This window comes from Equus przewalskii, chromosome 19, assembly GCF_037783145.1.
Source record: "Equus przewalskii isolate Varuska chromosome 19, EquPr2, whole genome shotgun sequence".
NCBI classification, from domain to species: domain Eukaryota; kingdom Metazoa; phylum Chordata; class Mammalia; order Perissodactyla; family Equidae; genus Equus; species Equus przewalskii.
This window is the reverse complement of record NC_091849.1, coordinates 48,367,432-48,384,491: the sequence shown is the minus strand read 5'-3', so window position 1 is coordinate 48,384,491 and position 17,060 is coordinate 48,367,432. Positions and strand designations below refer to the sequence as shown.

General features: G+C 36.9%; 1 long non-coding RNA gene across 1 annotated transcript in view; it reads right to left on the bottom strand.

Annotated features, from left to right (window-relative positions):
* Positions 1-428: 428 nt before the first annotated feature.
* Positions 429-17,060, bottom strand: part of LOC139077356 (uncharacterized) — a 39,280-nt gene continuing 22,648 nt past the window's right edge. Inside the window, exon 3 of the long non-coding RNA XR_011529800.1 lies at positions 429-12,314. This is a non-coding gene — a long non-coding RNA (uncharacterized lncRNA). The remainder of the gene's footprint in view (positions 12,315-17,060) is intronic.

Sequence of the window (17,060 nt, the reverse complement as noted above, 5' to 3'; positions counted from 1 at the left end):
ATTATTATTAAACAGATATTGTGCTTTTAAGTATTAAGGATTTTTAAAAATTTTAGGTATATTACATCATGATTATGAGCCTACTGAGCTCCAAAATTGCAATCTAAGTTCTAATGTTCATAACTAGAATTTTGGTCCATCATCTATTTTCTTCATAATCACTTGGCCATTAACTGCCATTAGAATTTATTTTTTGTTTCATATACAGATTTTTTTATTTTAGTGCAATTTTCTATAAAAGGACTTTATACGTATATCCAGGTATACTTGGTAGACGTTCTGAGCATTTAAGAATTTCTGTCAGTGTATCTGAAAAAGTAAAATAGAGATGGAATATAAATCCCCCAAACCATTCCCTCCTGTCAACGTTTGTTATAAGGTCTTCGGCATTTCAAAGACAAGACACACCATAGCAAGTGATTCAGTGGGTAAATCTTTATTTATTTTGATTATCATCCTCCTCTTCTTTCCTGGAATGTGCTCTTTATTTTATATTCCAATTTGGAAAATAATCACGTTTTAATTTCTCATCTTCCACTGAACAGCCTGTGTGCCCTCACCTCAGCAGCATTAACTGGCTCTCACCGGCATTGATGAGGTGCTCCTAGAGAGAACAGTGTGTGTGGGTGTGAATAATCTCTTTGCTTCTCAAGTCAATTCTTGTGCATCTCCGCAGTCTGGCAATAACACCCACAATTTGAGTAGTGAGGAGCTAGCTGTGAACTCTGAAATAGCATATGTATGACCTTCTGTTGAAAAAATAAAAATAGAAAAATTAATATTAATACAATGACATTTTTCCCAAGGAGAAGAAAATACTGAAACATTTTTTCTCTTCTGCTCCGACTCTTCCCCAATGACAGAGAACTATGCTTAACAATCGAATTGGGTAATTACCAGCAGATTTAGAGCCTAAATCTAATAAAAGTAAAGCCATTATCATTGTTAGAAAACTAGAGGAGAATGCAAAAAAAGTGTGGTGTGTTTGATACGCTACCAACCAGGGCTGGCTGTAACTAAACCTTTATCTCTATAATCCACTGTCACAGTCTGAGCTCAGTTATTCATCATTCCTGTCACTGAAGCAGTCCCCATACTGGTCTCTCTATTGCCAAACGTTTTACTCCAGCCGTGCTCCATTTTGCTGTTAGAGTCATCATCCTAATTCCAAATCCGATCACATCACAGTGAGGCTCATAGATGACTTCCCATTACTTACAGAAGAAAGCGTGAGCTTCTTAGCCTGGCAAGGAAGTGTCTTCTTTATTTTGTCCTAGGCTGATTTTCCAAGATTATTTCCCAACATGCTCATCCCTCTGCAAGCCTCCCTCACGATCCTGTTCTTGCGGTGTTCACTCTGTGCTCTAGATACGTGTGATAATTTGCCACCCTCATTCTTACACATCCAGGCTCATTTCCCATCTCTGTCAGTGTAAATTTATAGTCATTTCACAAAGCCTAATGCAACTGAAGCCTCCTCTTAATTTCTCAGGGCAATCACTGAACTTCATTTCCTCAGAACATTACACTGTGTATATCAACTACCGTATTAGAGTTATTTGTATATTTTCCAATAGATTTTGAGATCCAAGAGGACAAAGACTATATTGTATTCCCTTATGTTTCCTCTTCTAGCTCCCTAAATTTGTCGTATAAACACGATTAGTGCCCAATTTTTTTCCCTATTTAGTAACTTGAGCCTCTACAGATTATAAGAAAAATTCTGTTGTGCATTAAAGACATGAGGATTAACACAGTTACAATAATGTTAATGTCCATATACAAAGGTACACAACACTACTAATTCTTTATTCATAGGTTTTTCTCCAGAAATGCTTGCATTAAAATTAGAACTCCTTGTTGTGAGAATAAGTAAATATTTATTTATTTATTTGTTTGTTTATTAGAAAGTCAGGCATGGTAGAAAGAGCAGACGCTTTGAAATCAGAAAGAACTCAGTTCAAATTTTATTTCTCCATATACTAGATGTTACAGCTAAGGAAAGTTACTCAACTTCTTGGATGTCACATATGCAAAATGAGGATTAAAATATTTACCTTTCATATATGTTTTGAATGATTGAATTGGTAAAATTTGGTTAATGGTATTAAATTGCCAGTATTCTGTCATCTTTACCTACAGACACAGAATAGTTTTGCAATGGAAGGCAGTATGCATGGTTCTCAACAGAACAGATGATCAGTCAATGGTCAGTCTTAGGTAGATGATGGATTATTATGATAGCTATTATCATACTATTATGATTATTATGATGTGATGATGACTAGGACATGCTCTACCCATCATTTCTTCTCCGGTCTTCTGGTAACCAAGGCACATACTTTAACTTGGTTCATTGTGCTACAAACTACCTGGCCTAGTCACAACTAGGACACATGAAAGTAACCATTTGAGTGGTTAACCTTTGATAGGTAAGACATCTAATGACTACAAAGCCAGGCAAAAATTTGCGTTAATTTCAATCACTGTTAATTGAACCTCTACCATGAGCTAGCATTGTTGATGCAGGAATAAAAAGACAAGTGAGATACAGCCCCTGCCTGTAAAAAGTTTACAGTTAGCTGTTACACAACATAGATAGTGATGGGCTTGAAAAGAAATAGATGAGAAAGACTATGCAATTCAGGGAGAGAGAGGACTTGTTTTACTGTTGGGATCTACATACCTCTTTAGTCTTTAGGAAGGCTCTGGGTTATCCATATATGTATGTCTTAATATTGTGGACTTTCTTTTAGAATTCAAACCATTCATTTTAATGAGATTCTGAACAATTAATGAGCATGGTATAACAAAAAATTGTTGCATTGTTGCTAATCTCTTTTTCTCTCAGTATTTCTGTCCCTTCAGTGTTTTTTTTTTCCTCTTTCCTCTATTTTTTCTCTCTCTGTGTCTCTGTCTTTCTGTCTGTCTGTCTGTCTGTCTCTCTCTCTCTATATATAAGAACAGCCAGACTCCATTCCAAATCAGGGAAGATGAGCAGATTTTATGTAATATCTTGGCTGCTAGAAAGTGCCCCAAACCTCAAAATGAGACAAATATTTTTAGGGAATTAGAAAAGGGTATGAGATGCTGAAGAGCAATTTAACATAAATAACATTATTCCTTAATGACATGATTTTTATTGTTGTTTCCTAAAAAACATTATTCCTTGATGACATGGTTTAAAAGATGCTCAAGTAGAATCATTATTTTGTTTAACAGAAATTGCCTATAAACATCAAACAACAAAAAAATCCAGTTTTGTATAAGCTTATAAAGATTTATTCTAAAGAGATCAGTGAGGCTATATTTCTATAAGCCATCTGGAAGAAACAGGAAATAACTCTAACATTCACATCTTAAGTGGTTTCTACCTAAGTTTTTCTTTCCTGTACTTTTGAGTTTGTGTAAAATGCACTGAAAAGAACATTGGTTATTTTCAAAATGTGTCTCAAATCATTATTTGTATATATCTACCTGAGAGGCAGACCTACAATAGTTACATGCTATCAAAATATTTTATTTTAAATCTGACAAGCATATCTATAATCCAATATTCAATTACAAATGTAGATACACTGAAGAAAATCAATTTTTAAGAAACTTGTCTTCTTCTCTTTGATATTTATGTTCAAATTCTTGCCACTCAAAGTGCAAGTGAGTTTAATATGAACACGATGGCAACATTAAGCTCCACTGAGTTTTACTGCATTTTCCCGGCACATCTCTACAAGTCTTATGGTGAGGTGTCCTTTTGTTTTGATGGTGACACACTTTACCATTTATTTAGAAATATATCTCTTTACCTTACAGTGATACAATAGATTTCCTTTAAAACTAGTATTTTCAGAACTCACTTCAATTTAATAAATATTGTTCTGCAGATCTCCCCTTAAAAGAAATTCTCTCTTAATACATAGTTTAGAAACAAAGACATTTTGCATAGTAAGGGGAGTTGTTATTTTAAAATCAGTCTATAATACCTTATTACTCAAATTTCAATTCTAATTGTTTTTAAAAAGGCACATAACTTCCCCCTAGAGCTTGAGAAAATATTGTGCATTAACATTGCGCCATAAGTAAGAGAATCCAAAACTGAAATAAGTTTCAACAAAAAACATGAGTGACTGGTGCAAGCTGAAGACAAGGGAAAAAAGAACCAGCCAGCCTCTGAATATGAATATCCAGCCAAATAAGCAAATGTTTCGAAGTTTTCGCTCTTCTTATTTGAAGAATTGCTTTATTGGGACACTGCATATTCAGCATTTTGCTCTTTAAAATAGCAAATTAGGAGGTAACTAAAATGTTGGATAATGAAAGCGTAATCTGATTATACAAAGGCTTTCAGTATTGAGAGGAAGCGTTTCTTGAAAAAATTATAAAAACTCTTTAAGAAGATTTTTATTTATACTGGTATTGTGCTATGTCTATAGGACAATTCTTAATGTTTCTAATACAAACCCAAATGCATTTATTCCTCTCTAATTTGGGGTGCAGTTTATGGAAATGTCATTACTCCCCTGAACTTCTGTTTAAATTCTCCAAGTATGTACAGGTTGGAGATTTTTTAAAATGGTTATAAATATAATAGGTTTATCATATTCCAAGAACACGATATAAAGCAAAAGCCAAAAGACAAATACTAATACAGTTAAAAAGAAAAGAAAAAGGAGGGGTTAATCCATGTGATTGGCCGTTCCCAATCGCGCTTTATGTGTGTTGTGGATTTTGACATCAAATGTAGATTGAATGATTAACATGGTGTGTTGAAACGTACATTGTTTGGTTTTAAGCTCCTAACAGCATTCAGACTCGCTATTGGTTTAACATTCATCCTCAGTTTGCAAAACATCCACTACTCACAGTAAAAAAATACAATTTTCAATTTTGGTTTCAGTTGATGTTCCTTCCCAACCTCAATTTATAGTGAAATGATTGCCTTCTCTCAGTATTTCAAAATCCAAAACAAATCTAGGGTATCATTACAATTTGAAAGAAAATTCTCTCATTTCAAGCTACAGATGGAGACATGTCACCCTAATAGCAAATGGTTCGCTTCTGATAAGGCGTGTCTGTGTGTGTGAATGTGTGTCTGTGTATGTATACATATACAACACACACGTACACAGCATGCAGCACACAGAAAACATTGGTTAAGGTTCCAAATTGGACAATATTATGAAGAGTTAACTCCTATTGGCTAGAAGCTATAGACTATCACAGCCAAACTGGAAGCTTGAGTCTAACAGTTTATTTTTTTATTTCAAAATTAGCTGAAGTAGCAGACAAACAAGCATATATTAGACCTTGAACAAGGATAATAGGCAAATACACATGTGTAGAATCTAAAGATGGAGAGGAAGTTTAGGGGTTATGCTTTTAGTTGCTCAAAACCAAACAATGTACATTTCAAAGTTCCAAAGGTATGTTTGCACATACATTCTAATTATTAGTTCACTCTATCTCTGCTGGCTCAACGTGGTTCTCAGCTTTTTAATCACTTCTCTACTGGCACAGCTAATGTGCCTACAAGTTGTCTAGAATTTTAATATTGCTAAATTTAGTGACACAGTTGTGATTAAATTGTGAAAACTTGTTTAATGCAAACCCTGATTGAAAAGAATACGTGCTTATTTAAGGAAAATGTACAACTTTGCAAAAATTATATAGCGCTATATATAGTCCCACATTTAACAGCTTTACCAACCTGCAAAAAAGTTGGTTCTTGTAGAAAACTGTCAAGCTATGTAGTCTGAAATCTGGAGTCGTAATACCAGAGAGCTGTCAGTCAGCCATCCATCCATCTAATTGGCTTCTTACCATCTTTCCATCATGTTTTTTTTATAACTGGTCGCCTCTGGCTAAAATGCAAATCATGAGGAAGAGCCGTCTAGAAAAAGCTGCTGCTTTCTTAATTATCTGTCAGAGTATGGACCAGTGGACCCAGGGCCGCACTGTAGAGTTATGCTAAGCAGCAAGGCATCATGGGAATTGGAGTGACAGCTCATTTTCCTCCTGTGTTTTCTGTATTCGAATGACAATGCAGAAATATGGGTTTTCCCACACTTTCTCTGAACACCTGGGCTATTGCTCAGGGGAGCACAAAGCCAAAACTGTCACATTTCCAGACATGGTCTTATTGCTGTCACTATGACAGGATTGTTGACAAATGCCAGCAGTCATCTCGGCATCTTGGGAAATGTCTGCCATGATTGTGTCAACAGCCTGACAGAAATTGTTAATGTTTAAACTTCTTCCACTGACAGAATCCTGTCTTGCTGACAATATTTGTCATATGAAACTCAATCTTTGTCAAACTTGCTTAAAAATTAACACTTTCTCAATTTCTTTTCTTTTTTTTCTAGTTTACTGCCTAGCAGTGCAAAATTTTAGCAATAAGATTTCAACAAGGTAATGCAACACAGTAATTTAGGTTCCCATTCCATTCAAAGCCCCCAACTCATTACTAACTTAATAGCCACCTTGTCCTTTTGACCTTTGCTCCGGAATTATTAGGCATATATACATAAGTATTATATATACGTGTGTGTGTGTGTGTGTGTGTGTGTGCCTTAGGAATCCAACTTGTGAATTATTCAGGAGGTACAAAATACTATTATTCAGTATACAGTGTAGAAAATCAATTAAATCTTGAAGATTTTTAACTTAGAAAATCAGTTGCAAGTTTTTAGATACACATTAAGCTAATTTCTTCAGTTTACATTTTATTATTTTTAACTTTACTCTTTTAAAAAAATCTGTCTGATAGGTTATGCAGTATCTTTTGCAGGAACTCAGCAAGGAGTCGTTTTGGAGGGTTTTCTTAAGCATGTTATTGTCAAATCTGGACTATAGGGGTAGCCTGAGTTTCCTAATTCTGATAAATTTGTTGAGAAGTATTTATGTGAACGGTATAAAACATATTAGGTTTTTAAAAAAGAACATCCTTTTTAAAATCCACAGGTGGCTTATCTTTCGAAATATTCTTGGTGAGACACAATGCTCAGATTACTAGAAGGCAGTTCCATCATATCCGGCTATACTAGAAATACCCGGTCATCCACAGACTGCTACATTTCTTAGACATGATGCAGAAAAGAGCAACTGGTTAGCTGAATATAGCGTCCATCTGTCCCTGACAGAACAATCCTTGTCAAACTAAGAGTGACAACTTGTTAATAATGACATAACTATTATTAGTTAGGTTATTATTAGTGTGTCTTAACACACAAATATGGTATACACTTATACCAGGTAGGGACGTATCAAAATAATTTATTATTAAAATAACAACCTCCTAGATAAATAGAATGTGTCTAGAAGTACTATTTACCTGAGCTGCTGTCACGTGGGAATTCTAGTTACTCTACAGAGAGAGAATGGACCAGGTACTGCCTCATTTGCTGAAATAAGTGAACTTCTTAATAGGCTGTTGAGTTTCATTTTTCATTTGTTTTCAGAGCTTTCTATATATACATATGCTTAATTTATAAATTTTATTTTTTCAAGGCTCACAATAAAATTGAGCAGAGGGTACAGAGAATTCTCATATACCCAGTGTCCCCACCCAGGCACGGCCTCCTCGACTATCAATATCTCCCACTAGAGTGGCACATTTGTTACAATTTATGTGAACCTACATTATATTATTTTTTCATGACTTTTTTTTGAGGAAGATTAGCCCCTGAGTTAACATCTGCTGCCAATCCTCCTCCTTTTTGCTGAGGAAGACTGGCCCTGAGCTAACAGCTGTACCCATCTTCCTCAACTTTATATGTGGGACACCTGCCACAGCATGGCTTGACAAACAGTGTACACATCCACACCTGCAATCCAAACTGGCAAACTCCGGACCGCCTAAGCAGAACATGTGAACCTAACCACTGAACCACTGGACTGGCCCCTTTCACATCTTTCTTTTAATTCAAACATTGTCATAAGTCTCTCCAATAGTACAATGTGGTATCTTAGACCAGGAGTTGGAGAACTTGTTATGCAATGAAACAAGTAGGGAATTTTGTTTTTATCTATATCACAACTATTCAGCTCTGCCCTTGCAAAAGCAGCATAAGTTCTGGGTGTTATCTGTGAGGGTGTTTCTGGACGAGATTAACATTTGAATCAGTAGACTGAGTAAAGTAGAATGCCATCCCCAGTGTGGATAAGTATCATCTAATCTGTTGAGGGCCTTAAGAGAACAGAAAGGAGGAGGGGAGAATTTGCTCTCTTTCTGTCTGTTTCTGAGCTGGGACATAGGTCTTCTCCTGCATTAGACTGGTACTTACACCATCAGCTTTCCTAGTTCTCAGGGCCTTGAAATCCTACTGGAACCACTCCGTCAACACCCTTGAATCTCCAGCTTACAGACAGTAGATTGTGGTACTTCTCAGCCTCCATAATCATGTGAGCTAATTCCTTAAAATAAATCTCTCTATATAATAAGTTATATGTATATGTATATAGATATATATATATATATATAAAATCTCTTATTGATTTTGTTTGTCTAGACAAAAGCTGACTAACACAGCATTATCTTAACTTCCTTTCTAAGTAAATCATGACTAAAGTTTCCTCCAGGCTGGACCACATGGACTGTCTTAATCTCATGGAACTGTACACCCAGCATCCTTCTCTAGCTCAGTGTGGAAAGTATAGCATCACTACCTGTTGAACACAGACCCAGCCAGACTCTGTATAAGTGTGTATCAAGAACCTACAGCCAAGTGATATGTCTGCAGAAGGGGAGGGGGCCTCCCTGGATAATGCTCTGCTGCCTCACCAGGTTCCTCTCTGACAATCCAATGTAATACAATTCAGTTAAAATCCTTACGTATGTACGGAGCATCTATTTTGTTTTAGGTCAAACAGCATAGAGGATTCAAAGAAATATAAATCCTGGTCACTGACTACTTCGAGGCCATGATAATACTTTGGAAACAACCCAGGAATGATATGATACAGTGCTTAAAAATGAGGTAAGCAAACGTTCTGCTTAACATCAGATAGGCATGTTTTTAGTATTTATGAAATACTGAGAATTCTCCAAACGTAGTCATGACCTAGGAGAAATGGAGTGAAATATCTCTCTTAATCTCTCTCTCTCTCTCGCCCAATCTTAAACTCCCCTGGAGCCAGGAAGGGCTTTTAGCAGACTCAAGCTTAGTTTTGAAGATGTTGCATTATTCCATGGGAGGAGGTATAGGTTGAATAGGAGGAGTCCTTACCCCTGGTAACTCAGAATGTAACCCATTTGGACATAGTGTCATTGCAGATGTAATCAGTTGAGATAAGGTCATCTTGGAGCAAAGCAGGCTCTTAATCCAATATGACTGGTGTCCTTATAAGAAGAGACACAGGGAAAGATAGCCATGCAACAATGGAGGCAGAGATGGGAGTGATGCATCTGAAAGCCAAGGAAGTGTAAGGATTGCTGGCAAAATCCAAAAGCTAGAAGAGGCAAGAGAAGGTTCTCCCCTACAGGTTTCAGAGGAAGCGTGACTCAGCTAGCACCTTCATTTCAGACTTTTAGCTTCCAGAATAGTAAGACAAGAATTTTTTATTGTTTTAAGTTACACAGTTTTTAGCACTTTGTTACAGCGGTCCTAGGAAACTAATATAAGAGGGCTTAGCATATAGAAGTAATAGGGCGAATTTTAGAACCCCATAAATATGGATTAAAATCTCAACTCCATCATGTCCTCCCATAATGTTTATTTCCTCATCAGCATAATGTGAGTTCCTCCCAATCAGAACCTTCCTTAGACTTACACTGGAGGACAGTACCAACACCTAGCCAATGCTAATGTGCTCACCACTCACCCTGGTGTCTTGACTAGACCTAGATTGGTGGCCAAAGCTACCGTGGGGGGTTCACAGAATTCCAGCCTCTTTCAGAGTGTGTCCATGAGTATCCAAAAAACACAGTGGCCAAAGTGAAGGTAAAGATAAACATGATTTCAACTTGCTCATAATTTTCCAAGACAATGAGGTGTGAAATTTTTCTGACTAGGACCCTTATCCTTTGAAGATTGAGTTTGGAGTCACTTATATTGTGACAGTATTTCTTTCCAGATCCAAACCAAGGACACGTGTTTGTGAAGTATAAGTGAAGCTGTGGAGTCAATGGGGCTGATTATCTGGAATCAGGATGGCCAGGTACTTTTGGAGAGCGTGGCGCTGCATAGATGGACCTGTGACCTGAATAGCAGTAGGTCACCTAGGAACTCAAGAAAAGCATTTGTCCTCTGTATAGACTATACAGGTTGAAACACGAAAAGGGCCCACTTTGTGTAGACCAAGAAGGCTTTTGTGCCAGGAGATCAATGAGGTTATGTTTCCATAGGCCAGCTACAGAAACAGGAGAATAACTACATAATTCATATCTACTGTGGTCAATGAGTTTATCTCTTTTCCACTTTTCAGTTACTATGTAACATGCTAAATAGAAAACCTCTTATTTTCAAAATATGCCTCAGCTAGTCATTATTTTAACATGTCTATCTGTGGCATAAGCCTCAATAGGTCCATAGGGAGAATTAGACACCTTTTTTTAATAAGAGACTCTGAGAAGAAGATGTTTTATAAACCCAGAATACTGTTTTATATAGGCAAATCTAAACTGTAAGGGAAATGGCAGATATGAAGCCAGGAAATTTTCATGCAAAATAGGACCCTGAACTTTCTCCCAAACTCCATAGATAAGCCACTTGAATTTATAAAGTAATTTGATATTGGCCAAAGCGGGAGGAGAAAAAAATCTACTCCTTCTGAGAGGCTAAAAGGAAGACAGAAAACAAAATTATGTTTAAAGGATCTGCAGAACTTAAAATTGGCTTTAGAGTTCTCCTCAGTAACGGACACTGATAGATACTTTTACAGGCTATAATTATTTTATAATTGAAAGGATTGCTGAATGTAAAATAACTGTGTGATGCAGAGTTTGGAAAGAGAATGGGAGGACTGAGTTAATAAGGTGACAAGTGAAGGTTAACAAATTATTATTCAGGATTTTAGATAATTGGCATCATTTGGGAGTAGAAAAAAAGAATGAAGCTGGTGAGAAATGAACTAGTATAATAGAACACTTGAACAAATGATCCATTTAACACCAATTATCATGCTATTTTGTCATTACTCCTAGGTTTTGTTAAGTATCATGATGTCCTTTGGGAAAATGTGTCATACAACTGACAAGAAGAGATTAATTACAATAAATTCAAAACAAAACACTGTTGAAGCCAAGCCTCACTCACTGGGCCTATTTTAAATAAACCTAGCGATTTGTGGTTCATGGTTACACAAACTTTGGCAAAGCATCACATTTCTGTGAAAGTCCTACTTCCTTTTTGCTTTTGTAATACATACTTGACTGACGATTTAGATGTTTACTTATTTTTCATACACAACCCTCCTTATTCCAAAAAGGATTTGATTTGATTTCTTTATAATGTTACTGTAGGTGGTCCCTTTAACCCAGAAGTGTGACAAAATGAACTTTATTTTAATATTTTGCTAATGGCTACATACACATATAAAGGCGCTGTGAAAATCCTAGCTCCTGAGTTATCCTCTCCCCTAAAAGACAGGAAAATTGAAACATTTTTAAATATAGGACATCAGTATTGAATCTTTCCTAATGAATCCTCTTACTTTCCACTAAATTAAGCTAAACTTTGCAGTGAATTGGACCTCAGCTTTCCATCCTGGTGAAGAGGTCAATTGAGAAGTTTGTGACAATCTTATCAGCACACACAAGGCTATAAGGATTAGGCAGAGGCTGGCCAACCATCTATGTCTTCACTTCATTTCAAGTAAGAGTGGAGGCAGCAAATCCACACTATTGTTTTTGCATAACAATAGTTCCGAGTTGTCAGTTTAGTCCTTGAACACACAACTCTTGCTTTTAAGACTTGGATGAGCTACTTTTGAAAAGACAAGAAAACTGGAAATCCCATCAACTGAAGAGGTTTGCAAAAATGTGTTACATTCTATCCCTACCCCCATTAAATTCTAGTTTTATAGAATGGGAGTATCTGCTGAGATTAGGGAGGAAGTTATTGTTTGACGTAAAATGTCCTTGGGCCTCTGGACTTCATGGCAAATGAGAGTCCTTAACAGACCCTATAGATGACTTCTCCACCCTACTCATTGTATAAATATCACCTGGAGCAGCCTCTTCATTACAGAGTCTGAAGTTGTTACTTTTCACTTTGTTAGATGAACTCAGCCTCCCCAAGGCTCTGAGTGACTCCATGCCCAGGAAAGTGTTGGTCAGAAGGTGGGAAGAGCTGGAATTTTGCACAGAGTCTGGCCTGTAATAGATATTAAATAAATACATAAGAATTATGGAGAGAATGAAAGACCCAAAAAGAAAATCTTCAAAGTCCATTACAATGGGTTGCTAGAGGAGGGTCCCTGTTCCATAAAGATGTTTTCTATTTGAATCCTCATTAGGCAGCTTTTGTTGTTGTTGGTACTGATTTGTTTGAACTGGTTTCCTCCCTTAAATTCTTTCAGATGAGAAATTATTGTATATACTTCTATCTGATCCGCTGGACAGTGCTCCAGTATCTAAATAGCAGTATCTCAATAAAATTTAGAGGCAGATGATTGCTATGACCTGGATGTTTGTGTCCCCCCAAATGCATATGTTGAAATCCTAATGCCCAACGTTTTGTCATTAGGAAGGAAGGGGCATTTTGGGGAGGTGCTTAGGTCCTGAGGATGGATGGGATTAGTGCTCTTATGAAAGAGACCCCACAGAGCTCCCTAGCTCCTTCTGCCATGTGAGGATACAACGAGAAGTCTGAGACCCTGAAGAGAACGCTCACCTGACCATGTTGGCACCATTAGCTTGGACTTTCAGCCTCCAAAACTGTGAGAAATGAATTTCTCTTTTTCATAAGCTACCATGGCCTGCAGTATTTGGTTATAGCCGTCGGACTACACTAAGACGATGATCGTGAGAGCTAATGTTCAAGTGCTTTCTGTCTGCAAGGCTGACGCTGATGAGGATGGTAATGACAAGGATGACAGAGATGGGGACAAATTGCATACATGACTGATAACAATTCATTATTTTACCATAGATATACTCACCATTCCAGCTGAGAGGATTGTTATCTATAAGATGAGAATAATTTGGATAGAAAATGGATCTCCCCCACTCCCACCCAGTATAATATCAACTAACTACTAACTAAATGACAGTGAACTTTTTTTCTTTTTAGGAGGCGATAGGTAAATCCAGAAAGTCTCAATATGCTCTTTAAACATCAAGATTCTCTCCCTTCCAAGTTCCCTGCATTGCCATAATGTTTCAAGAACTTCCCAGGGGTAACAGGCCACCATTTATTTTGCTACTGTAGATTTTTTCTCTCTCTCTGTCCAGAAATTTCATAAAGAAAACATGGTTGATTTAAGAGTTCCAAGACGGAAGAAGAACTAATACAAAGAACAAAGAGAGAAACTAATTAAAATGATGCATATATTTAGCCAAGGGTAATGTCCCCTTAAAAGGATGCCTTTCAATTAAGTTTATCAAAACTAGCTTCTCCACTTTGACATGAAGACTTTGGTATAACACACGTCAGTCTGGCCACTCCATTACAGGAAGGACTTTCAAATGTGCAGCAGATGGTAATCAAAATTGACTGGAGGCTTTTGAAGATATATGTTATGATTAACCAGACGTGGACTGCACAACTCAGAAATTAAGGAACGTCGGGGACTCTTGAAGAGGAATTTGATGATAATTTGGAGTGTTAAGATCAGGTGGCAACATAAGCCACTTCTAGAACAGCATGGAATGTGACAAGACGTGTGGTGGGGTGGTAGAAGTTGTTACCAAAGTCACGTATATGAATGACACTTCCTGACTTCTCACGTTAACCCTGTGACATATTAGCATAAATCTAAAATATTGTAACATCTGAATATGTACTTCTGACAACTCCCAAACATTCACATACGTGAAGGTCATTTGCAGCTTCTGAGTGTGTGTGCTGTAGAAAGGAGGATACGCTGAACTCCACCCACACTCCATATGGCTGCCAAAACGTCCTTATTGGGATCAGGACACAAATTAATGACAGGCGTCAATCACTCAGTTCTTACAGAGCTTGATAACAATGGTTGTCGGTAGTTTTCTATATAGCTATTCTCCGTACACTGCATGTCCTGCAGCGTTCAGATGAGTAAACGAGGTAGGACACTGGAGAAATAAAAATAATCAGAGCATCTTCATTAGTATAAGTCTTGCCTCCAACCCCTGAAATTTCAACAAGGAACTTACAAAACAAAAGCATATTCGGTATTACTACTATTTTGATTTACACTGACTCTCCCTGAAAATTAAGGAGGAAAAGTGTTTGGCAATTTGCTTCCATGCTATTACTTGAGACATCAGAACTTTCTCAATTCTAATCCCACCATTAGTTCATTCGTTTCTTTTCTCACAGTTAGATTGTTATGAAAATGTGGCTGGGGTCCAACCTCAAATTTCATAAATAAACATTAGACTAATAATCGATGATATTTATTGGAAGCACGTTAAATGTGATGTGCTGTTCTAAATGCTTTGCAGGTACTAACTTAAATTTAATCCTCATACCAATCCTATTAATTAAGTATTGATATTTTTATCCCCATTTTACAGATAAGGAAGCCAAAGCACAAAGAAGCCTGAGACCATATAGCTACTAAGTCATAGGGGTGGATTTCACCAGGTCAAAATGTCTTCTAGACTAAAGTCCTTTAACTGCTGTAATTTCCAGGAACTCCCTTATCAGTCTGCACTTGCCCCAAGAGGAAGACTGCTGCCAAGTCCCTGAAATTAATAATCTTTACTGTTAGGCCAAGATTTATTCAACTCATAAGTGGGTAACAAGGACTTTTGCAGAACTGTGTCTGAGAATAAAGGGAAAAAGGGCACAGTGGTGTAAAGGCACATACTGGACTGGTCCCAAATCTTCCCCAACTACCTAGGAGACTTGATCAAATTATTTCTCCTGTGTGGACTCCAGTTACTTTTCATCTGTAAAGTAAAGGAGTTGATTAGATCATGCCTACAGTCACCTGTAACTCTAATATTCATATAAACATAGTATTTTAAAGTGGAGTTAATTACAGTATTCTTAATCCTTATGTAGGCCTTGGCTACCATTTGGTGCCTTCATAAATGCCACTGGCAACATTTTATGTAAAGCAGTATCATCCCCTCTCTGTCATTTTCTACACCAGAATTCCATTGTTTTCATCATGTCAGTCTTCACTGATGGTAGATACATGTTTATTTCTTTGTTTTACCATCTGTCTCACCCACTAGACTGTATGGTCCATGAGGATAGAGACTGGACCGTTTTACTTATCATTTTAGACTTTAAATCAAGCACAGAATATCACACATGCCAGACATGCACAAATCATTTGCTTCACTTATTTAGTATCACCATGGAACGAATTGTGCCACATTACTGGGGTTTTTTTAGATGATAATAATACCAGCCTATTGTTAATGAATACTATATCACTTTGTAAAGAATTGTTACACTCGCTAGCTTCATAATAGCCATAGTGACAAGAAAGCTATTCTTTAAGCCTCAAAATGATCTGCTATTATCTTTTTAAAAAACATACAAAAATAGCTTCATAAACAAATTTTTGTTTCTTTTTTTTTTACTCTATGATACCATTTTAAGCGTCTATGATTCTACTCTTCTTTATGTGGTATATTGCAAAATATATGGCCTCCACCACACTTTATAGCACTTCCAGAAAGAGATGGAATCTGCTTACTCACTCCTTCAATCTAGGGGGGTGACCTTAAGATTTTTTTTAACCGACAGAAACTGACAATAGTGAGATTGTGCCAGTTGTAAGTCCAGATCATCAGAGGATTTGCAGCTTCCTTTCTTGTCGCTCTTGGAAAAAAATGCCATCATGGGAACAAGTTCATGTTAGCCTACTGCACAATGAAAGACATGTGGCCCAATCACCCTTGTTGCCCCAGCTGATGGCCAGCAATCTACCACATGTGTGAGTGAGACCTTCTGGGAGTAACCAGCCCTAGAAAACGTATCGAGTGCCTACAGATGCATGCACTAACCCAGTCAAGATCAGGTAACTTTGGCCAGACCAGAAGAACTGCCCAGCAGAATTGTGAGCTAAATAAGTGATCGGTGGTTGTTTTAAGCCACTAGGTTTTGGGGTGGTTTTTTATGCAGCAAAAGCTAACAGATACACTCATACAATGATATTCTGAAAGCTTGCTATGATATTTTGGTCATTTCTTCCAATCAAAAAGAGGTGAGAACTCTACACTATTTTTAATTCTTGGAACTATGTTCTGTGCATTTTCTTTTCTTTATCTTGTTATCAGAGTTGATGTGAGGTGAGTGGGCTTTCTCCAGAATCCAAATCTTTCCCACACTTCTAAAGTACATTTTTAACATGCAACATAATCCAGCTTCATTATAATTATATATTTTGTAAAATAAAGATATCTTTTAAGAGTCTTTGAAAAAGCCTCTTATAATTTTGATTTTTAAATAGCTCTTGTCATCCCTTTGGTACGACTGCAGTTATGAATTTATTTGCTTGTATTTGCTTTCTTACAGGCTCTTGTTTTGATTCAGTATATTTGAGGTTACATGAAAAATGGCATAATGGTAAGTGAGTTATTACCTTAATTGGTGTCAGATTCTCTGCACCCAGATTTTATTGACTATTTCCTTTTAAATCGTTCACTTCAAGGTTTCATGGATACAAGTGCAGCACAAACTTAATCTTGTTCACCCTTTGGACAAACAGCCTTACTAAAGGATTTTCCTCTAGCTTGGAAGGAAGGCTTCACAAAGCAGCAACTCTAAGTCTCTTGTAGATAAAAGAGAGAGATGAACAGACCCAGAGAAACAGTAACCAAAATGAATGAATGAATGAATGAATGAATGAATAGCTCTTCCAGAATAGGTAATATTAGCTCTGATGCCTTTTCTCTCCAGTCCCTGGTACATCTCCTGAAGTGGGCATTTTGTCAACATTATAGCCTGACTCAGGTG